Here is a 23,999-nt window from a genome sequence, read left to right as displayed (position 1 = left end):
ACGAATTCCTAGTGCAAGGAAGACAACTGCGTGACAGTGGGAGGGTGAGAAGGAAGAGAAGGAAGACCAGTGAGAAGCATCAACACTGGAACTGAGCGATTGTTAGTCATGTGTACATTTTGTGTTTGGACGCACGAGGAAAGTCCTCTCATGGTCACTGCCTTACAGGGTAGTGATAGAACTCACACCCTAAGTGCTAAGTCAGAAGGATGTGCCTCCCACCGGTGCTAACTGCAGGCAGAGCATGAACCCCTGCTGGGAGAAGCCCTGCCCTATACTCCTCCTTCTGTGACAGTAATCCGATCTGGACACATAGAGGGCACTAAGAGGGATGGAAAGTGGACAATACAGGCTGGGGAGGTCACTCCGTGGCAGACTTTAATGAGAGGAGTCTGAGATTGGAGGAGGAAAAAGGATGCGAATTCTGCTTAGTCATAGTGAATTTTGAGTGTGTGGAAAAGAAGACCATGAGAGCTTCAAACTGTCCTGGGGGGACGGAAGTGTGAGCAATAGAGAAACACAGAGAGACAAGATCGAGATGAGTTAGGGTCCGTAGGGCAAGCAATAGAGAGGCACAGAGAGCCGAGGTAGAGAGTTCACCTTGGTGGGTGCCGTGCCTGTCAGCTAAGCACAGGAAAACCAAACACTGTGTGAATGAACAAAGCAGGAAAGCAAGTAGCTGCCTGATTGAGCTCTCATCCACTGATTCATAAGAAAAATTCACCTTGATTGACTGGCCCGCATTATACTGACAGCAATAAATCCTTTTGGGCCGAGCAGAATTTGGTTCAGCTTTCAAGGTGCTATCGCTTTGCATACCAAAATATCCATATATCTTGGGAGAGTCTGAAAAATTATGTTTTTCCTTTCGTAGACAGGAATGTAAAATACCCACCGCATCTTCCTGGATGGCGCCTGGGTGAATGCAGCCCTTGTTATTTTTCATAAGCTGCTAAATATCTAGTTGGGTAAAATTATGGGCTCTTTGCACATGGAGTTTTTCAGCTTGGTTCCTGAACACCAGGGCAGTAAATGGACTCGGAGCTTTCCATTTAACCAGACAGGTATACTTCACACAGTGGCAGAGGGTCCCAACAAAAACTATTTCCTTGTGCCATAGCCAGAGGGCCCCGTAGAATCAGAGAGACAGTCCTGGGAGGGGGATATAACTCAGTTGGCAGAGTGCTTGCCTGGATTCCATCCCCAGCACTGCAGAAACCAAATGCCTGTAATCTCAGTGCTTAGGAAGCGGAGGCAGGAGGATCAGAAATTCAAAGTTGTCCTCTCATGACCTAGAGAGCTTAAGGCAAAGCAGGATATGTGAAAAGAAAATGAAAAAGAGAAAGAAAGAAAAGATTTTTAAAAAAATAGTAAAGTCATCTGTAGATACAGGAACTGAAACTACCCACGGCTGTCAGCCCATGACCTTCACTCTGACCCGGGGACTGCTTTCCCCAGAAATGACCTGTCTGCTTTACAAGGCCCAGTGAATTCTTTCTCTTTAAATTCTTTCTTCCTTCCGGGACTGTGAATTTTGAGTTTTTCAGGTGAGCCACCAATGTCCCCTGCTCAGCAATGAGTACAAACCAGAGGGTGGAGACAAAGAAAAAGAATAAGCAAAGCTATGTATGTACACACACACACACACACACACACACACACACACACACACACACACACACAATCTGTCTTGGCATCTTCATACCTGCCCCCTTCACACACACACACACACACACACACACAAAAGTGAAGAGAACAAAACAGACAGCCCAAATGTTCCTTTATTGAGCTTTATCACCCTTCCCTCCACGTAGAGTGAACAAACACCATGTAAGATATTAAGGTCAGCCACTTTGTCAGAGCTCAGAGCTGTCGAGTTCCTGGGGAGGCTCTTTGCCAAAGCCGAATGCATGAACTCTTAGCGTATAGAAACTAGAATGTGAATTAAGCTCATATCACTCAAAAGGAGCTGAATGCATCTGAAACCAAAGTACACTGTCAGCCACCTCCACTTGCTCCAGGCACTGATACCTTGATTAGCTATGCAAGAAGCTACCTGCTGTTTTAGAATTATATGAAGTCACCTCGGGGTATCTGCAAGCTTCTCACGCACAAGGGACTGACTACCCCCCCTCCCCCCTTCTTCTTGGCTTCCAGCACAGTTGTTGCTACATCCAGGTAAGTACTATATATCACGGTCTGTTGTTGCATAAGCTGTCATTAAGGCAGCTTGCCTGCTCATAGAAGAAGCAATCAGCATACAATAATGGTCTGTTGCTATGTTCCCCCAAGATGAAAAAGACACTCAGCCTTTGGAGAGAGGAGGATAGGTATGTCCCTAAAACATTAGGGAGCCCAAAGGCTAAAAATTTTTTTAAAAATCAAAAAGGAGTCAAAAATTAATCAAGTGCTTTTTGCTGTACCCCATCTTTTTCAAAAAAGAAATTACCTTCTTTCCTAAAATAGTAACGAAAGTTATAGGAACAAAAGACTAGCTCACATGATAGGCATCTCCAGGAGGAAGCTGCCAGCGCACATAGCATTACGGGCACTGTGCACGGCAACATGTTTCTACCTGAGAGACACAGATCCGATTTCGATACTAGACTGCTCAAAAACCCTTCTACATGAAAATGTGATCGTGAACACGAGGGACTGACAGCTCAGCCTCCAAAAGCCAAGGTTAACAAGGGCTTTTGTCTACTTTCCCAAATAGAGAAGTCGCCGTAGCTCACCTTTGACCTGCACTGCCCTTAATCTTCCAGCCTCCAGCCCTGCCCGGGGAAGGGTGTAACGATTCTGGCTAATCGAGCTGTGCCAAAAAGAGGGCTGAACACTCACAACAGCTTAGACCGAAACCACCTTAATCGCTCACCTTTCATCTTCTCAGATTTCCAGTGTAACGATTCAAACTGCGTGTAGACTTCTCAGGCTTTGCTCCCTGCCCCGCCCCCCACCCCAAGACTTGACTGTTCACGTGAGAGGGAAAAAAGGGACCAGATTTCTGTTTTCTGCTTATTCAGCACTAACGCCTGGTAGCTGCCATCACAAGGGCTCCTTGGAACCCAGGTTTCCACTGACCTCAACTCTTGATTGTAGCCCCTTACGACAGGCTGTGGGGCTTACTGTTGTTAGCATGTACAGTCTGTGAATCCAATCTGCCCTGAAGCTTTAATTTAAAAAAAAAAAATCCCTTATTCCACATGCAATTATGAGGCATGCGATTTATATTTCTAGCTGCAAAAATTTCTCATGCCAATAAATCCCTTTGACCCGAAGTAACCGAATGCACCTTAGAAACGGGAGTCTCACTGCTTAGTCACGACACAACAGCAGCACCAACCACGTCTTTGACTTACTCAGGTGCGGCTAAGTCCAAGCAAGGTAAGCTTCTCACAGCCTGGCATGGATGACTAGAACCAGGACCACAAAGTGAGATTAACTTTTGTTTTGGGGGATCCTAAAAATAAAGGAGTTAACCAGAATCCCAGGTTTCACTACGGAGACGGGCAGACTTCAAGCTGGTTAAACAGTCTGAAAATGGATGCCATGTTGCTTGTGTAAGCTATAAAAAAGCAGAGACAAAATTCTGTCCCGTTTTGCTACTACCTTCTCTTCCAAACCTCGAATGCTCTGAAGTTTACATCTTAATGCAAACGTTTTTTTTTTTTTGAGGGGGGGGTGGCTGCAAATGGAGACTCTCTTCCGGTAGGTAGTTGGTAAGGTTTGTGGTCCAGAAGGAAGGTTGAGTATCCAAGAAAGACAACCCAGTTGTAACCCTTACCAACTGGACTGTGATTCTTTCTTAGTAGTGTTCAAGAAGAGGCAGGGGAACTGTCCGCACACTGGTGATAGATTGAGGAGTCTCCGGGGGTAGGCCTGTCGCTGTTTCCTCTATCAGTATGACCTCAGCTCCAGTGAACGATAGGGGTACACATTTGAAAGACCCACCCCTTGTCCCTGGAATCCAATAGGATTGCTTCCTTGGCTAATTGCTGATGTACTCATCCCACAAATATTTACTCATGGTCCATGCAGCTCCTCAGTCCCCGCACCGTCACACTGTCACACTGGAAACACTGGAAGAGGAAGCCCTGGCCACCTTCTCCCGCTCCGAGTAAACACATTCTAATTGCAAACAAGTAACTGGCAAGCCGTTATTTGAAGATTGCCTTTGATTGTGTTCAACTACAGCATAAAGGGTTTCAGGGTCTCCAAAACATTGACTCGCTTTCTTGTCTCTAAAAAAGCAAATGTTTTCATAGTGTGTGTGTGTGTGTGTGTGTGTGTGTGTGTGTGTGTGTGTGTGTGCGCGCGCGCATGTGCACTATGGGGAAGGTGTCTCCCATGTCACAATAGATGAAGAAGTTACATGACAACTCTGTGGAGATAGTTCTCTCCTTTCACCTTTAGGTGGGTTCCAGGGATTGAACTTAAGCCACCAGGCTTGGGTAGCAAGTGTCTTTACCCACTGAGCCATCTTTCTGGTCCTCTTTTTCAAGCCCCTTCCTTTTCAAATGGACATTGATGAATCCATGTAAGACACCTTTCCAGCCCTGAGAAGTAAAGCTCGGTCGGTATTGTCTGGCCAGGTTCCTGCTAGAATCGTCTTTGCATTCCATTTAAGAGCAAATGACAACTAAATCTTGCACTTCTAACTTGAGGTGTAATTGGGAAAAATACATATTGTTCTTTTTCTCACAGAATGTAGAGCGACAGCATAGACTTGATCAGCAGCATTTTATTACAAATTCAACAGGCAAGAACTAGCGAGGTGACTAACGATGAGGTGGAGACCTACCTGCTCTTAGGCGATCTCGAAGGGAAGAAAAGTTCACTAAAGTTCAGTCTCAGAGAATTCATTAAAAAGAAATGTCGCTGCCTCTGTAAAAGTGTGTTCACTTAGAAACTGATTTTCACCAAGACTTCAGGTATCGGTGGCATCGAGAGGATCAGGTCAGTTTTAAGATGGGAATCCTGCCCTTCTTGATTCTGTTTATCACAGAGCAGCAGGGGTTAAGTCTCAAGTGTTTATTATTTCTGAAGATAGACTCATACACACACACGAGAAAGAGAAAGACTCCAAGGTGGAGCTAGTTAAACACAAGGAGGCCCAGGAGGGTCACCGAGGAATAACAGAGTCTTCTCTATCCCCCACAGAACTCTCTCATGTAAGATGTCACTTCCAAACTCCAAACCGATGGGAAGGGACTGGACCAGAGTCTGAAAGGAGAGGAAGCTGCCATTGGGTAAACACATGCCTGCGTCCTCTCCAAAATAGATCGAGTGTCTTTAATCCTGCGTTCTGGCCCCCAGAGGATTTATGGCTCTTATTTTCTTTTCTCTCTTTCCTTGTGGGCCTTGCCAAAGTAGACTTCATCTCTCCTTAAAGCATGCAAACACAGAGTTCTGCCTTCCCTGATGAATCAGATCGGTGCCAAGCACAAGCTGTAATGACAAAATTACGTGCCAAGGCAAGGACAAGGTGATAGTCAGAAAGGCCAACAGAAATGCCACTGTGCCCCCTCAGCTGCTGGCGTTTACAAAAATAAGAGGCCAGTGTCCCTATACCTCACTATTGGCACACTCGTCCCCTGCCCCAAGTACAATAGGACGATGTCACCTATGTTAAAACTGCTTTGATTTGTATGGAATTGGCATTTGAGTTTCTGCTCCACCACCCTGCTTCTGCTTCACGAAGAGCAACTATATGTGTATTCTCTAAGCTTCCCTCCCTTTCCCCATAAGTCTGCTAGCATTCTGTTAGATTCTGAAGGAGTCATAGCACATGTGTAACATGCAGTGACCTTCATTTCTAAACTGTCTCCCATCGCTACCTAATCAACACCCTCACTTCAATCACCCCAGTCCCCTGCCTCCTAGGAGTTCACACACCCACGCTTCCACCTGTCATGATATGAATATATATATATATATATATATATATATATATATATATATAATGAATGAATGAATCATGAATATATATAGCATATATTGTAAGCAGCTTTCTATTTGTTACTTTTCTCATGCCCACAAATACCAGAGACCTTCCATTTTCTCCATCCATCCCCAACACACCCTCTGAGATGCAGAGATACGCAGTGAGCTTACGGTTGAACATCGTCACAGGAAGTTTCGCCACGTCTCTTCCCTTCCACCTAGTTTTTCTGTATGGAGTACAGTGTGGTCAATGTCACTGCATCCAGAGCTGTGGAGTCACCCTATCTGCTTTCCTCTTCCTACCAAAGTACTTCCCACTTCTTATCTATCCAACCTCTTATTCAACATGTCAGCAAGTATTCCTAGAGCATCTACACTATGAAGTAGTCTCCACTTGAGAGATACACTGCCAGAAAAAAAAAGGGGGGGGTGAATCCCTTACATTCTGAAGTTCACATGTGAGTTGTAGGAGGTCACTCATAAAGATGGTGATGGTGGCGAGGATGACAATAAATGGCGGTGGCGGTGACAAATAAACAATGTAGACAGCTTCTTGGAAGCTGAGAAAGTAATGAGGGGGAAAGGAAGATCATTGGGAATTCCCACTGCAGCTCAGGTTGCAGTGTGCATGGCTCAGTCTTTTTTCTTCGCTTCTCTGCCATTGCTTCTACTTGGTACACACGTTCAACCTTTGTTACAAAAACCAACACATACTGACAATTCTCAAACTCACTCTCTTGAGCCCAAATGGATCTATCCTGCTCTCTACAGAAAACCTCCCCTTGGGTATCACGTAAATCAATCTTGGCTCGTCGGCCAGTGACAAGGAACAACAGTGGATGGAATTTTAGACAAAGAGACAGATAAATCCCTCTGAGAGATGGCAGTCAAGCTTATAATGGCTTCATGGATACTAGAAGCATAATCCAAGTGGTTTTCATAGAGATATATATGGCCTAATTCTATATAATTTGTGGAGGATTCCCCAAGATTTCTTTTTTGTTGTTGAAATGGTTTTTGCTTTGTAGAAATGTTGCAAGCAAGGTATAGAAAGAGTTCGCCAAGTCCTTCACAAGTTTCCCCCATATTAGCTGCTAGGCCTATTTTATAATGCTCATAAACATAAATTACAGATCACATTTGGTTTTCCTCCAGTTTTAACTCACATTATCCTCTTTGTTCCGTTTTCCCCCAGTGTACTTCTCCAGTGCTTGTTTCTCTTCCAGGATCTCACACAGACTTTAGGGGTCATGCCCCCTTAGTTTCCTCTAATCTCTGTACACGGATGCTCAGTATTTCCTCATCACATGGCTGGGCGCTTTCGGTGAGTAACAGTCAGGTGTTTTGTAACATGTTCGATAGATTGCATTTATCTTATATTTCCTGATGATATTGTACAGGCTCTTTAGCAAGAAACTGTAGAGACTCTGTAGGTCCAATACATCTCAGCAGAATATGCCAATGTACTTGTTAACTGGTGGTGCTGGCTTCCAATATCTCTTGACAAATTAAAATGTGAGGAGCAAGAGAATAAGAAGAGTGAAGTAATGACTTTTAGGATTTTATTATGGAAACTGGAATTATGAATTTATCTATCGTGAGAGATGCAGGAATGGGGAAGAGAGGAATTCATGAGTGAACACATATGATTTGGGTCTATAAGCAGTTTCCAGCATGGAACTCAATACGTACGTTTAGGATTTAGGAGACAAGTCTTGCAAGCCCAGCAAATGTATTCAGGTGCCAAAACTTGGACCAAGTGTTTGTATCAAAGAAGAAATAGAGAGTAGAGAAGGGAAGATAAGGACCATGCCCTGGGACATCGCAACAGCGTGAAATTGGCGAGAAGGGGAGAAATGGCAAGCAATAGGAAGAACAGCGAAGAACAGCGACCACTGTGTGGGGAAATGGCACAGTGGGGTAAGGCACTTGCTGCCCAGCCTGGCTCGTCTAAGCTTGATCTCCGGGACTCACAAGGAGAGACCCACTCAGACAAGCTGTCCTCTGACTTCCAAGTGTGCCATAGCTTGCATGACCACACACACACACACACACACACACACACACACACACACCATATACACACAAATCAATTAAATGCCATTTAACATAAAAATAAAAAAACAAATAGCAATTACTAAGATAACTCTTAGATGACTTTTTTCTTCTATTTTTTTTATTGAAAATAGATTATTTTTGTCTAATATGTTCTGATTATGGTTCCCCCCCCAACTCTTCCCAGATTGTTCCCACTTCCCTTCCCGTCTGAATCTACACCCTTTCTGTCTCTCATTGGAAAACAAATGGGCACCCAGAAAACAATAGTAAAATAAAATAAGATAAAAACAAAAGCAGACAAATTGGGATGAGACAAGCCAAACAGAAGAAAAAGAGTAAAGAAAAAGCACAAGAAAAACATAGACGCAGAAACCCACATTCACATACATGGCTAGCCCATAAAAACATAGATGCAGAAACCCGCATTCACACACGGGCTAGCCCATAAAAACATAGATGCAGAAACCCGCATTCACACACGGGCTAGCCCATAAAAACATAGATGCAGAAACCCGCATTCACACACGTGGCTAGCCCATAAAAACATAGCTGCAGGAACCCGCATTCACACACATGGCTAGCCCATAAAAACATAGCTGCAGAAACCCGCATTCACACACGTGGCTAGCCCATAAAAACATAGATGCAGAAACCCGCATTCACACACGTGGCTAGCCCATAAGAACTCGAAACTGGAAGCTGTAATATACACACAAAGACCGATGAGGTAAAAACAAAGACCAGCAAACATGGCACGAGTAACTCGATATTTCCAGGTGTCTCCTGTCTCCCCCTCTGCACATTGCTGGCTGGTGGTCTCTGTATTGTTCCCATCTGCAGTAGAAGGAAGCTTCTCTGGTGATGACTGAGCAAGGCACTCATCTATGACTATAGCAGAATGGCTCAGGTGTCATCGTATTGCTATGCTTCTACTAAACCAGTAGTATTTGGGTTTTCCCTAGGTCCCTGGTCTATCTAGTCTCAGATTCTTAGACAGCTGGGTAGTGTCGGGCATGGATTCCCTGTCAGGTAGTGGGGCTTACATGCAAGCAGATATTGATTGGAACCCTGAGGAAGAAGAGGCAGAAAGATTGTAAGGGCCAGAGCGATGGCGGACACGAAAGGAAACAAAGCCTTCCCAACACAGCAGGTCCGATGCACATTTGAACACACAAAGACACTGGCAAAATGTGCGGCACCCGCAAAAGTCTGCAGCAGATGTGGTACCAGCACTGATAGGAGATGGACACAGCCCCACCCCTAAGCCGGGGATTCCCAACTGGGAACCATTCCCAAACGAAAGACCAGTTTTATCCAATGAAGTCTCACAAAGGCCCCATGCCTCTTAGCTGATTTTTACAAAATCTTTGATTCTCCAACTTTACTCCATAACCAAAACTGTTCTCATTCCCTTACACATTGTCCACTTCTTGGGATGAGGCTTCTAGGTGTAAGGCAGGTTCTAAATGTTTCTCATTTATGTTTATTATGCTAAGCAGGTGAAAATACCTACAAATTATCTGCATGGCATCTAAGGGATGATAAGTGTCAGCTGTTATTGCCATTAATAGTTTTCCATCTTTGGGAGACCAGTAACACCATAATAGCTCAGGCAGTTTTATGTCGGAGTTTGTTTGTTTGGTTGGTTGGTTTGGGCATCACTGGCTCTCGATAGATGCCTGCGAGTGAATATATTACACACAGTATGGTAAGGGCTCTTTAACCCCAAAGGCTGGATTCCTATGAAATCTCAAAGGCGGTAGCACTTAGGATAAGGTGGGTTTATCAAAGGATCCATCAGCAGCTTCTCAAAGCCTGCTCCCCAGGTGACCATCGGCATGTGTTTTCACACTCTTTGCTGTGAACAGCAGGCAGCTTCCACAGGATCAGGCCTGCACTTGTCTAGAACTCCCCTGAATTGAATATATTTTGTTCAAGAATTCACTGACCAAACAGATTTTTCTGTTAATAGTAGATCCCTCAAGATGGGAATCCAACAACCAATGCTTCCAATACAGAATCATGCAGGACCCTTTGCTTAATTTTCTTCTCTCCCTAAAGGTGTATTTGAAACAAAACAAAACAAAAACAGAAGCAGTTCCTCTCTTAGCACAATGCAATGGTGCAGCAAGGTCATTTTCTGAGGTCTTTCCTTAATACAATGATGAAAAACATAAAAGAGGAAGCCATATTCTGCGCATGTAGATAACTAGATGGCCAGAGTGGGTCGCTATGCTCATCCCGCTAAGCACTCCACCTGTGCAGACCTAGCCAATGTGTGTTGCCTAAATCTACTACAGTATTGTGGGATTCATATGAGCATTCTTTAACAATTTCCTTTACAGAGAATGTAAGTAGCAGAGAGCTTCACGGCGGGAGCAGAGCCGTGAAGTGCTGTCTTCTGGATACATAGCATGCCTATTGTACACATCAGCTACCAACTTCTGTGCCTGACTGCCTAAGCCCTGCGCAAGATCAAGCTCGGTAAAGTTCAAGCACGTGAGAGAGATGCTCCCCAAGCCCCACCTTTAAAGTAGGAGTCGTTGTTAGTTGTTGGTTGCTGAGGAAGAGAGAGTCTCTCTCTTCTAGGGCCGTGGCAGCTGGGAGGCCATTCATTCCCCTGTGGATGGTTCCACACCGATGTGCATGTGTCACCACTAAGAGTTGGACTCAAGTTTATTATTAATAATCATTATTGTTTTAATTATAAGAGAGGATGAGAAGTCGGGAGAGGGACCCGTTGGGGTATCCGGGGAAGAGTTGGAAGGAGAGAATGAAGAGTGCATGTGACCAAAATACACTGCATACTTGTATGAAAACTTCCAAGAGGAAATAAAAACATTAGTTTTAAAAGGTTTTATAGAGACTGAGCTTATCTGATTAGATGAACGCTCTTTCCATGGCACCAGAAAGAAAACTTTTTGCTATGACTAGAAGATAGTGAACTTTACATTAGGAAAGAAAAAAAGGAGCTAAAAGCTCTGTGCTCCTGACACATGGACAGACTTCTAGAAGGATCTAGTATGGTGCTTTTGGGTATGTTTACTTTGATATGAGTTTAACCTTCAATTAAGTCATTAAACCAAACATTCATAGCACATCAATCTACATTTTCCCCCTTAATGTTAATATTGCAAATTTGTCTTCTTCCAGGGTTTTGTCCTTGGCCAGCAGTGCAGTTTTGACTCTGTTGAGTGAGGAGATAAGAAGAAAATTAAAGAAATCTATAACGCCAGTGCGCAGACCCCTGTGTTAGGAGCAGTGGACCTGGAGCCAGCCAATAAGGTTAGTTAGTTTCATTTTTTCTGCATTTATCCAGTTCCTATGCAGCACAAGAGAGAGAGAGAGACAGAGAGAGAGAGACAGAGATACTCACTGCATCAGAAAGGCAATTTCTGTAGTCACCCCATCTGTAGGCATTTGGGGTTCAGTGTGCTCTAGCTTCTCTGTCTTTGTTACCTGGCAACACAAGAATTCTTGTCATTAATCAAAACCTGGGCCATTGTACTAAAATCATCAAATATATTAACTAAGCCTTACTTACTAGGACAGAATAACACACTTCAGAAAGATTGTGCAGAGGGAATAAAATTTAAAATGGTTTTCTAGCTAATACTTTTAATTTATCTCATCACCACAGCTTGTGACGGAAGATACCATAAAATGATCAATTTTGGTCCATGCATTGAATTTCATGGCATTCATTTAGTCCCGGATGTGTTGAGAGTTGCTAGTGGTGCAGGAAGTATGAACATGAGGCAAATATGAAACAAGCCTGTCTTTTGGAAAGGGGTGATCAAAACACAGAACATAGAATAAGGTCATGTTTGCATGATCCATAAACTAAGAATCATTTTAAGGTGTTGAATGGTTGTACGGAAAGGAAAAGAGAACTATTTCATGATATAAAAATGATATTACAGACAACTGTTCGTATTTGTACGCTTTTGTGGAAACAAGGATTTTGTCACTTTACTTTCTTATCTGTGAATTTTACTTTTTTTAATTTACAAATATTTTTTGGTGTGATGGTTGAGTTGAGAGGCTTACATAATGGGATCCACCTGGCCTGCATGGCCCTTAAAGGTTGTTTGCAGACACTTGCTTTAGAAGCTCATACTTTATCGTGGGATATGTGGGCACATATATTTCATTTTTATAGGAATAGCTAGCGCTTTGATACACATGCTACCATGGGAAAGCTATTCAATCTTTTCAGAGAAATCTGAGTTTATTAAGTATTGTTAATAACAATTAAGACTCAGGAAGTGAGGAAAAGCATTGTAAGCTAGGACATGGAGAATAGGCATGGAGCATGGGGACAGAGACCAACATGTTAACAGTGTCTTGACGAAGTTCAGAGAGGAGTGGAGAAAGAAGTGGAAAATGGGATTAAGGGGATTCATGAAATCAGATTAGGGATCAAAGATCATATATCTCCCATAAACAATGGTGATTAAGGATGGAAAGTAGAAGTACTGGATCAGATTTTGGCTTTAAAAAGATAATGCTAACAGGAGGGGGAGAGCAGAGAAGGATAAAAGAAGAGGCAGTGGAGGCAGATAAGGGTGTTGCAATGACCCAAGTTAGACGTTGGGATCTGCTCCGGGACAGTACGTCACAGGAATGGGATGGCTGAGACCTACAAAAACATCTAACCAACTGAATTGATAACTACATTGGAGAGCGAGGAGGAGGTGGAGGAAGAGAGAGAGAGAAAAGAGGAAGAGAGAGAGAGACAGAGAGAGAGAGAATAACATGATACTAGATAGAACTGAGCGATGGAGGAAATATCTGAACAATTCTTGGTTTGTTTGCTAAATGCTTAATACCATGTTTATGGAAGGTGCTGGGTTCAATGCCCTTCACATATGTACTTCTTTTCTTTCCTAAAACAGCCTAAAGGTTGACGATCCTGTTGGTGATTTCTAAGACACTACAACTTCTGTCTTTCTCCATTCGGCCCCAGAATAAGATGCCATAACTGAATCTTTGAAAACAATAAATACGCCCTGAAAGAATTGATAAATAAATGCCGAGAGGCAAGCCAGGAAACAAAGAGACAAAGGTTTGGAATGATTCAGTCTTTCCACGTCCCCAGTCAGCGAGTTCAAGCCAACAAGCTTTATGTCATTAATGAGTCATGAGGAGAAAACACCCTACAACCTGCAATCAGTGCTCATCTGAGAGACCCCGATATAGGTGAGACAGTGATCCCACCAAAAGAATTCTAGTTAGTTTGCTTAAGTACAGTACCCAGCTGCTTCTCTTGCTAAGTTCTAAGACAATCCTGTTTAATTAAGCAAATACTACACACCTTCACAAGTTATATTCCCATGTCACTTAAAAGACTTAGTGGCCACAGTCTTTCCAAATCTGTAATAGAAGGGACAAAGGGAGATGGCTCCAAAGTTTCACTAAGTGACTTAACATCTTCTATCACATAGCACTACAATAAAAGAAAATTGTCAATTATTATAGAATCCAATCATAGCACCATCAATTTAAAATTGTGTTTAGGAAAGAAAAGAAGCATAAAATTCAAAGAGCATTGAACCTAGGATGATCTCTAATGTGATGTTAAGTGTTCAGCAAATCAAGACCCTTAATTTGTATCACATGGACTTACTGTAGCCTATGAGACCATAGGAAAGTAGAACAGAATACCCATTGTTCCAGGCCAAGATAATTAAAACTGCATTGCAGAGGCAGGTGGGGCATAGTCCTCTCTCCTCTGCATGAACCTAAGATACACATGCTCTATTTTATGTAAATTGTGTTTTTTTTTAATTTTTAAATTTATCACATTATCAGAGAGGTATGTGCCTCTGTGTTTGTTGGGAAGTCAAACAACTCGTGGTTCTTGGGATCAAATTTGGTTTGCCAAGCTTGGCAGCAGGCACCTTTGCTCACTTAGCCATCTTGCCAACATATGAATTATATTTTAATAAATACAGCAATGGGGTGTGTGTGAAACACTGTATTGTACAAATTGAACAGATTTTGACACTGGTGGACTTCATTCACTCCAGTACATTGTATATTTTGAAGAGAAAAGTGTTATTCAGTGCTTTTGAAAGAAGAAGTCCATCATGAAATTCACCACATATTAGACACATAATATATTACCTCTAAAAGTTACCTGGGTTTGTAGGTAATTTCAAAACCTATTTATTTGTGGATCATAATCAAATTTGTGTAAGCGGTCAAACTTTTTCTCTCCTCAGCTTAGCCATGTGCTGCAGGATATTGGCATTGGATAGCCAAATGTCTTGCTAACATCTTGCTAATAACAGAAAAGTCTGTTAAAAATTGGTCCAACATTTTCATTAATGGTTCTCTCTACTGTATATTCATTCTCTCTCTCTCTCTCTCTCTCTCTCTCTCTCTCTCTCTTTCACACACACACACACACACATACACGCACACATACACACACACAAGCACACATGTGCAACACACGCATGCACACATGGCCACACATGCATACACACAACACACATAGGCACACACACGTGGGCACGCATGCACACACACACACACACTGACGTAGTCTTCATGGCTATCCTCCTTTCAGAAAACAGCACCTCTGCACTTCACCTTCTAGTTATCTTTCTCAGTGTCCTTTCCTGTTTACCAAATGTGACGTAATTACCTTTGACACATCTCTTAACCCAAGCTCCTTCTCCCTGGCTCCATCACTTTGTTTCAAACCATGGCTTCCACAACTCCAGTCTCTCTTCGTCCTAGCCTACTCCCCACAGCACGAAAAATATTTCTGCAAGTTTGGCTGTGTAACAGCACACTTGAAAACCCTCGGGGGGCTGCTGTAATTTCAGAACAAATGAGAGACCTCTACCTGCCTGTGAGATTCCTGCTACTTTTTCTTTTTTTCTTTTTGACCACTTCCAGTCATTACTAAGCATCTCTCAGTTCCCTGGAGCATTAACACTCCCTACTACCACCCATTTCTGGACCAATCTTCCCCGTTTTTCTTTCTTCTGCTCTGCCTCTTTCACTGGCTTACTCCTGTTTATTCTTTCCACCTTCACCCAAGCATCAGTTGTATGAGGCTACCTTCTGTGAACGTTCTGACAAAGTCAGATTAACACTTACCTCACGACCTCCCACATCAGACAGCTCATCACCTGCCGTTGTTATTATTGTAGGGCTTTACTTCTCCTGCTATGAATTCTTCAGTCGCATTGTCCACCTGATTCCTGACTCTATCTTCAAGGCCCATCTAGCCCAATGGCTGCCTGGGAGCCGAGGTCCAATGAGAGTGGAGCAATTAGGTGGTTGCTGAGAGCCCTTTCGGCTCTAAAGTTTATTATGTCTTTATGAATTTAGCTGCTCAGCTGACTGCCACGGTCAACTCAACAGAAACTGAAAAGGTTAAAACACTTCCTGAGTTGGAAAGGCGATAGGAAACCTAATGTATTTTAGCAAGGAAACCTATGCTCTTACATGGATATTTCAAGCTCCTATATATAGCTAATAGACATGCCAAATATTCAATTCAAAACAAAATGTTTGAGGATTGCCTTAAAAGTTATTTTCATTAGATCAAATAAAAAATAAAAATACTTATTAATTAGAAAATAAGTAAATGCCAGTAGCTAAGCACAAAGAATTAATGGATGCCTCCATCCACACAAAAGGAGCCAAAGTCAGGCTGTCCTACCAAACTACATCAAGAGGTTGCTGCAGTAGAGATTGGCTAGAAAGGGCCATGGGGGAACTTTTCACAGGGAACCCCAGGTTGGTTTTTGTGACTGCTTCAAGGATTTAAGCGATTGTCAAGATGTGTGACACAGAGGAGCTTAAGATACACTGTATGTAAGCTCTGCCTCACTAGCATGACGTGTGAGTGGATCGAAACCAGGAGCTGCCCCTCTAGTTCATGTGTTTGACCGCGTGGCCCCCATCTACTGGTACTGCATTGGGATGGGCGTTGAATGCTTAGGAAAGTAGAGTCTTACTGGAGGAAGTCATAGGGGTCAGGTCTTGACATTGGATACCCAGGTACCATATCTTGCCCAGTCTTTCACGTACCTACAGTGGCTATGATGTGACATGAGGCTCCTGCCACCATGTGTCCTCCAATGTGATAGACTGTTTCCCTTATTAAATTATAAGCTCTGGGGTTTATTAAGCCATATCTTTTTTAAGTTGTTTCCTGTTAGGTAATTGCTCATGGAGATGAGAAAAATAGCTAACATAGTAAGTAATCCAGGTGCCTGTAAAGAAAAAGCTTTGCTTCTGAGTCTCCCGTATAAATTACTGCTCAGCTAAATGTTTGATAGATGAGGCCAATGACTCCCCTGAAGTTCTGCTGTCGTGAATCAGTGATCATCTCATGGTTGCTCGTGCTGGGAAGGCTCAAACAGGTCACATCAATACATGCCTGATGCAAAGGAGACACACATGCAAATCTCCACATTGTTCCTTAAGATAACACAGGGCAAATATTTCATCTTTAAAGGAAAGCCTAGGTTAGCTCGAAGACCACTGTGTGAGGCCACTTGTGCCTTTCCCCAAGTACCAGGAGGAAAGATTTAGGGATTACAGAAAGAATTTCACATTTATATACTTTCTCATCTCCCATTAGATATTCGGCAAAACACCACAATTATGGGTTTTATTACAGCCTTTAAATCAGGTCCACAATTATGTTTTTGCCCTTCATGGTTTTAACTATACTAACATTGTTTAGAAGAACTCAAAATAAAGGAAAAACATTAAAGTTATTTCAGAAATGTTGTAGATTTGTTCATTATATGCAAAACAGTGTTGAGGCTGAACAAAGAGCCTCTAAAAAAGGGAAGTTAAAACCCATGTTTGGGACAGCCAGCTCCCAAGAGCCTGATATCATATTCTGGTCTAGCCTGGAAGGCATAGTAAGACTTTGAGACAGGTCAAGGGGCATGGTAAAACAGGCCTCTATTTTCTCTGTGTTATTTAAAATCATCTTAATGTATGCATTCCTGATTCTGCCTGAGACTGCCCAGAAGGCACAAGTGGGTTACAGGAAGAGGTAACTAAAATGCTCACGGCCCTCACTCCCACTGCGCTACACTAATTTTTTTATTCAATAACATGTTCAGCACCTCGAAGAGAATCTGACACATTAATATTGAGTTATTGTTAGATAATGCTATTTAATAAGTGAGTAAACAGTAAGCATCAATAAATGTATTTACAAATACAATGATACAATACCATTTGCTTTTTAAGCAGAGTAAGGAAAATATTATTTTAGAGGTGAAGACAGTCTTACCCAGATTACAATGAGATAAACTGAGGATTAAAAAAAAAAAACAACGACTGAAATGTTCCAGAACAGATTAAAGACACAAACAATTGGATATTAAGAAGTTCAAAAAATGCCAGGCATGGCAAACAAAAAAACATCTATACCTTGATGAATCAAAATTAAACTACAGAATACCTAAGACAGTGGGAAAGCCTTAAAATGAACAAGAGTAAACACAGATATCCTAAAAAGAACAGGCAATGCCTGTTTCGTTTCTGTTTTTGTTTTCTGTTACATACAGAAAAGCAGCAATTACCTTAACTCCTCACTTATCGAGGTGATAATGGAAGCAAGAAAACAGAGTGAGAACTGTTAAGCCAGACACTCCTCTGAGGCATTCAAAACATTCTCAGACCCAGAAACCACCAGAAAATTCATCTCTGATAAGCATACTATAGTGCAGTTTGTAAAGATGCTTCTCAAAGATAGAAACAACAATCCCAAAGGAGGCCGTGAGACACAAGAGTAAATAGTAAACAGAGATCTGTAAAAAGGGTGACTCTTATCTATTTTTTCTTTGAAATAACTCTTCCTTGTTTGGCCAACCCAATGCATTGCGATTTTAGTCACCATTTTATTAATTTCTTCTCTGATATTTCTCATTTCTTGCCATTTACTACTTTGAGGCTTGAATTGTTCTTTTTTCCCCCTTAGGACATTGAGATGCATAATTAGGTTATTTATTTGGGATCTTCTGTCATAACAATATTCCAAAGTTCCTGGAAAATTGTGCTTTCATTTTCATTTGCTTGCACAAATTTTTAAATTCCTCTCTTATTTCTTCAAAGACCCCGTGGGCATTCAAGAGTGTTTTTTCAGTCTCCATGTATTTGTGTAGTTAATGTAGTCTGTCTTGCTATTTATCTCTAGATTATGGCATTATGATCTGATCAAATACAAGAAACTATTTTGATTCTTTTGTATTCACTAAGACATGGTTTATGGCCTAGAATGTGACATTTTAGACAAGTCCATGGGCTCCTAAGAAGAGTATACATTCTATGTCTGCTGAATGAACTATTGTATCTAGTCCATTTGATCTATGGTTCTGTTGAACTTTGTGGTTTGTTGACTTTCGGTTTGGATGACCTTTCTAATAACAATGGGAGCGGAGTATTTAAATCACAGTATTATTGTATCAGCATCTATCAGCATCTGAACCATAATGTTTGTTTTATGAAACCAGAAGCCCCAATGGTCAATGCACATCTATTTATAATTATCACATATTCTTGATGAATGAATATTTACTAATATGCAGTGGCTTTATTGATCATTCCTCACTAAGTTTTATTTGAAGTTCATTTTATCAGAGGTAGAACAGCTTTACCAACTTGCTCTGGCTTCCATGCCTGATTGGTATGCGTTTTTCAGTTCTCAGACTGTGTCTTCATCAGTGAGATGCACTTCTTGTGCACACAGACAGCTGTATTCAATCTTTTAATGCAGGGAGCCAGTCTGAATCTCATTATTGGTAAGTTGAGCCATTTACAGTTAAGGTATTTGTTAGGATATATTTTTAATTCCTGTAATTTCGTTGATGGCTTTTATGGGAGTTAGAGTGTTTGTCCTTTACCATCTTCCCTATCAGGGTCAGTGGGTTGCTAGCTTGCTATGCTGACATGGCAGGTTCCTTCTTGGCTTTCCTTTCTTCATCTCTTCCTCTCATGAAGTTTCTTCAGTCTTTCTCGTGATTAAGACAGTCATTCTTCCTCTTTGGTGTATGGATTCCTTTATTTTCCACAAACTGGTTTGGTGTCATGAATCACCTTCATTTGTGTTTATCTGGAAATTCTTTTCCCGGCATTGTATGCATGCACATATATGTGTGCACATGTATGTGTGTGAGTTGTGTATGCCAGCACATATGGAGAAGCTAGAGAACAATTCTTCACCAAAGACAGGGTTATTTTTGCAGAGTTATTCTCCCCATCTACTTACACATGTTCTGGAGACCTTGCTTGCGTGGCCACACTTGTGTTGCCCCCACCTTTTCCCAGCACGCCATCTCACTAGCATAGTTCTCCATTGATTTTAAAAGATAAATTTACTAGATACAGTCATCTTGGTTGGCATTCAATTATTTTAGTACTTGAAATGTAACATGCTTCCGTGGCTGTGAGGGACACAAATGAGAGATCCGATGTCATTGTGGATTGTCTGCCTTTCGAGAAGAGTTGGGATTTTTCCCTTGTAACTTTTAATGTTATTTCTTTGCTTTGTGTGCTTTACATATGGACTATAGCATGTGGTTGAGAGAGTTTCTGCGTATGTCTACTCAAGGCTCTAAATAACCCTTGTAGTTTTTAATTTAGCTTTTTGCTGAGTTTTTCATTTAATATTGACAACCATATTGTTCCCTGGTTCTTCTTTGATCATGTCTTTTTAAAAAAATAACACCAACTTAAAATGGACTAGAAACTTAAATATAATACCCAAGATTATAAAACTGCTAGAAGAAAATATAGAGAAATTTCCCAGTGATAAAGGAAAGAATTATTTGCTAGTGATAGTTTTTGTTCCTGAAAATTTCAAAAGCATGGGCAACTAAATAAAAAATTGATAAATGGGAGTCTAGATGTGTGATGTGCTTGCCTAGCATGCAAATCTATGTTTTATGTATATGTAAACACACACCGAGTTTAAACTTATTAGTTTTTCTTCTTAAATATTGTGAAGTTTCTTAGCCAAATTTTATTAGGTTTAAAACCCACCATTCTTTTAAAAACTGTATATGACTATTGTAAAAACTCTAAACAAACTTTAAATATTTAAAAAATGGATAGGAGAAGTCAATGTATACAGAGAGCTTTTCTTCTTGGTGAACTTTTGTTATTTTTATATATTCCATAATGGGGAGGCAAACATTTTCTCTTCTTCCTTTCATATCCTTGTATCCTGGAACTTTATGGGCAGCATGGATTTGGAGTAAGCCTGAAGCAAACATATCTGACCGAACTCCATATGTAGGTTAAAGTAAATATTCTGTAGGATGAAGAGGAAAAGGAGGTAACAACATATGAGTGCCTTTAGAAGATTCTCAGGCAAAAACTTATTCTGAAAGTGAGTTCAATGCCCAGCTCCACTCCTCACCCCAAGACTGACCGTGAGAAAGTCCTTAAAAGCCACTTCTGTGTCCTTCTTTGTAAGACAGCGATGATAGACATCTCCATAGGTGGAGTTCCCTGCCCTGCAATTGCTCTCAAATAATCACTCAGAGGCTTAATATTAATTACAAATGCTCAGCCAATAACTCAGGCTTATTACTACTAGCTCTCACATTCTACATTAATCCATATTTCTTATTTATACTCTGCCGTGTGACAGTACCTTTATTAGCATGACATGTTCATCTCTTGCTCCCTCTGAGTCTGGTGACTCCTCTGACTTCACCCTTCCTCATCCCATCATTCTCAGTTTGGCTCTCCTGCCTAGCTTTATCTTGTTCAGCTCTTGGCCAGTCAGATTGTTTATTAAACCAATCACAGTGACATATATTCCTACAGTGTACAAAGAGATTATTCTAAAGCCCATCACCTACACAGTGATGGGAAGGACCAAGTAACATAGACATGTGACTCCTTATAGGAGAGTGGATGGTTACAGAGAACATTCAACAAGGCATTATCATGATTAATTATTATTATTGTACGAGCCATTGGACCCTCATAGATAGTCACATGACAAATACCATAAGTGGTTCACACAATATTAGCTGTGTCTTCCATCATTAAATTAACTGTATTCTGGAGTTATTAGATATGATTTATTAAAATGTTCACATGGACATACCTAGACTGTGATATATTCAAATAATATTGTTTTCATGTTATTATTTATTTAGTCACTTTTACTTGGAGACCACATCCTTCTTTGTATAACATACAAGGATAAAGTTCTACTTTGACAGGAGGTCATTATGAGGCACCTGATATATCTAACTCAACACCCTTTTATTGATGCTATCTCCTGAACCTTCATGGTTCAGGATTAGCTGGGAAATTTTCATGAATATAATAACACAGGAAATGAAATGCATCAAGTCCATCATCATTCGCAGAGACGCAGTACAGATGTGCAAACAATCCTAAAATAAGTCTTTGACAAGAGCAAAACATATTGAAGAAATGGAGACAAGAAGGCTAACAAGCCATTGAGACAAGTATAACTCAAGAATTCCTTCCTTCCCATACAAAAGAAAATGTCTCAGTGGTAGGGTATCTTTCCCACATTCTCACCCTTACACACACACACACACACACACACACACACCTCTGTAGAAGACAGACTGTCCCCCAAAGACTTCGGGATGATTGAGTGGTGGGAAAAGCAGACTGGAGAACGCATCATCCTAGACTGATAATGGAAACTCAGCCCATTCTTATCTTCGGTAAGAAACCAGGGGCATAGAGCGGACAATAAAAATATAAATTTAAAACATACAATATATGAAAGTTTTCAAAGATGTTCAAGCTATCCATCTCTCAGTAGATGGTATTAGTGAAATAAAGTTCTAAACCATACTTTGAAAAATATTCATTCTCACACAAGGTTCCTTGAATTTCCATCCATCCATTTTCCAACATTTTAGCCATGGATATTTCCAAATACTCTGCACCAGCCAGAGGAGATCAGTGGGCACTTTGGTTTCATTGTGTGGAGAAATGTCTACCTGTAGTCACAACCTATGATCGTTGATGTAATGATGTCAGATCTCATGTCCACTGTCCTAAGAAGGGATCACTTGTTCCTGCAAGGCTGCTGAGAACCCTGGTACTAAACTCTACTCAATAAAGAAACTGCTGTTCCAAGGGATGGCCTTTGCCATTCCAGGAGCCCCCTCTAGAGGGAAGTAGACCAGGGGTCTACAGAGAGGGTGTGTGTGAGCCCAGTTGAAGAGCCTTGAGACAGACTGTATACTCCAGTCTAGAAAAGCAACCTTGGATACTCTAGGTATTCTTGGCTGACATCTTGACCAACCTAAGAAGAAGGAACTTCAATTGAACAACTGCCTTAATCAGATTTGTTTGGGGCACATCTGAGGGGCATCTTCTTGATTCCCAAGTGATGTAGTGGGCCCAGCCCACTCTGGGTAGTTCTAGTCCTTGGCATGTGGGACTGGGCTGTATAAGGTAGATAGCTGAACAAAAGCCTGAGAGTAAGCCAGAAAGCAGCGTGTCATTGTGATTTCTGCTTCAGTCTTCCTGCCTTGGCTTCCTTTGGTGATGCGCTGTAACCTGTAACCTGAAATATATCCTTTCCTCCCAAGTTGCTTTTGGTTAGGGTACTTAACACAACACAGAGAAAGGAAACCAGAACATATCTCTAAACTTCTAGGTCTAAATTAAGATGTTTTGGACTTCTTCTGACTCACACTTTTACTATAGACCACTCTATGTTAGCTGGGGTTAAGATACGTGCAGGGAGTATAGCCCAGGTCAACCAGACTAAGCTGTGATATTCTGCAGCTGGCGTGTATTAAAGTCACTTTCAGCTTACAAGATTTTTAGATTAACATGGGTTGATTAAGAGGCTACACCTTTGAAAGTCAGAGATTTGATTACTATTTGATTCTCAAACAAGATTTTAATTTCAATTAAAACACTGGTGAGGCATTCAATTCATCTTATAATTTAAAGTTCCATTCTTATTGAATATTGATTGCCAAGACGGGAAAATAAAATTTCAAAAGTATGGATCACGAGACTAAACATTCTGTAATACAAACCACCTTGAGTTCTCATCCATGACACACGGGCATCCACCTAAAAATTTAAGCAAATTCTAAGCTTACTAATAACATCCCTTGGAAGGCAATTACTCAGAATTAAATATTCAGCCCTACTTTTAGTAATTTTAGGAAATATTTTTTTCAATGCAATCTGCATGAAGTATATAAAATTCCCTTTCCCCCTCTTTGGCTAAAAAGTCTATTCTCCCAGCACACATAGGGCGACAGAAAACCTTTGTTGTACTAGGACCAGGTGACTTTTCTGGCAGTGTCAAAAACCTTAAATGAAGGGGAGAAAAGGAAACCATTTTTTAAAATTCTGTTTGCACTGGACGTTTTACGGAAAACACAGCTTTCTTTCCCTCGCTAGTAAATCTCATGAGCCAGAAAGGATGGAAGAAGGCAGATGGCAGCTTCCTGTTGCTGTCTTCAGCCCTTGTCTGATTGGACCCTTGCCTCTGCCAGCAGCGTGTGGACGGAGGACATTCTTCGCCTTAGGTTTGTACTTAATTATGAGGGCTGCTGCTAATTGTTTTTAGAGTCGCCCACCCCCGATTTGTGTTTTAAGCAGGAGATGGAGGTGTGATTCACATAAAGAAATCAGTAACCCATAATTTCCCGACTTACCCCGCAAATTTACCCCACAAACTCAACTGCTATTTTTGTTTCGCAGAATGCCTTATAAGTACTTAATTCCCATCCAGACGAAGACTAGATGGTCCCAAACTACATACGCTTTTCAGAATGCTAGGAGCTGAATTTCATAGCAAGACGTACCACTCCTGAGCAGGCTCCGAGCTTCGACTGTAGGCGCTTTCCTCCAGAAAGTTCTTTCCATGATGAACCCTTAGAACTGTGCTCAGAAACAAACGAGCCCCCTTATATTAAGACAATGGAAATACATGAGCATATTCTAATTATAGTTCATAACGTGTTGCATTAATTTGTGGA

General features: G+C 41.4%; 3 long non-coding RNA genes across 5 annotated transcripts; 2 read left to right on the top strand and 1 right to left on the bottom strand.

Moving 5' to 3' along the window:
- The first annotated feature begins 1,838 nt into the window (after nt 1-1,838).
- On the top strand, nt 1,839-13,193 carry LOC142835881 (uncharacterized). Of its 3 annotated transcripts, XR_012907953.1 has the most exons (6): nt 1,839-2,178; nt 4,705-4,774; nt 5,161-5,249; nt 7,139-7,267; nt 10,347-10,485; nt 12,900-13,193. It is a non-coding gene; the product is annotated as an uncharacterized LOC142835881 (long non-coding RNA). The 3 variants fall into 3 exon arrangements; XR_012907954.1 differs by lacking the exon at nt 4,705-4,774; XR_012907952.1 differs by lacking the exons at nt 1,839-2,178; nt 4,705-4,774 and adding an exon at nt 4,887-4,956.
- A 5,496-nt stretch (nt 13,194-18,689) lies between these two features.
- Nucleotides 18,690-23,794, top strand: LOC142835524 (uncharacterized). The gene is made up of 3 exons (XR_012907900.1): nt 18,690-18,791; nt 23,419-23,546; nt 23,722-23,794. It is a non-coding gene; the product is annotated as an uncharacterized LOC142835524 (long non-coding RNA).
- LOC142835525 (uncharacterized) lies at nt 20,186-23,883 on the bottom strand. The gene is made up of 3 exons (XR_012907901.1): nt 23,826-23,883; nt 23,049-23,082; nt 20,186-20,302 (listed from the first exon to the last, which is right to left on the bottom strand). It is a non-coding gene; the product is annotated as an uncharacterized LOC142835525 (long non-coding RNA).
- Nucleotides 23,884-23,999: the final 116 nt, after the last annotated feature.

The sequence above is a fragment of the Microtus pennsylvanicus genome, chromosome 15, assembly GCF_037038515.1.
Source record: "Microtus pennsylvanicus isolate mMicPen1 chromosome 15, mMicPen1.hap1, whole genome shotgun sequence".
Lineage (NCBI taxonomy): Eukaryota > Metazoa > Chordata > Mammalia > Rodentia > Cricetidae > Microtus > Microtus pennsylvanicus.
The sequence above is the reverse complement of the archived record's forward strand: the minus strand, read 5'-3'. Positions and strand labels throughout refer to the sequence as shown.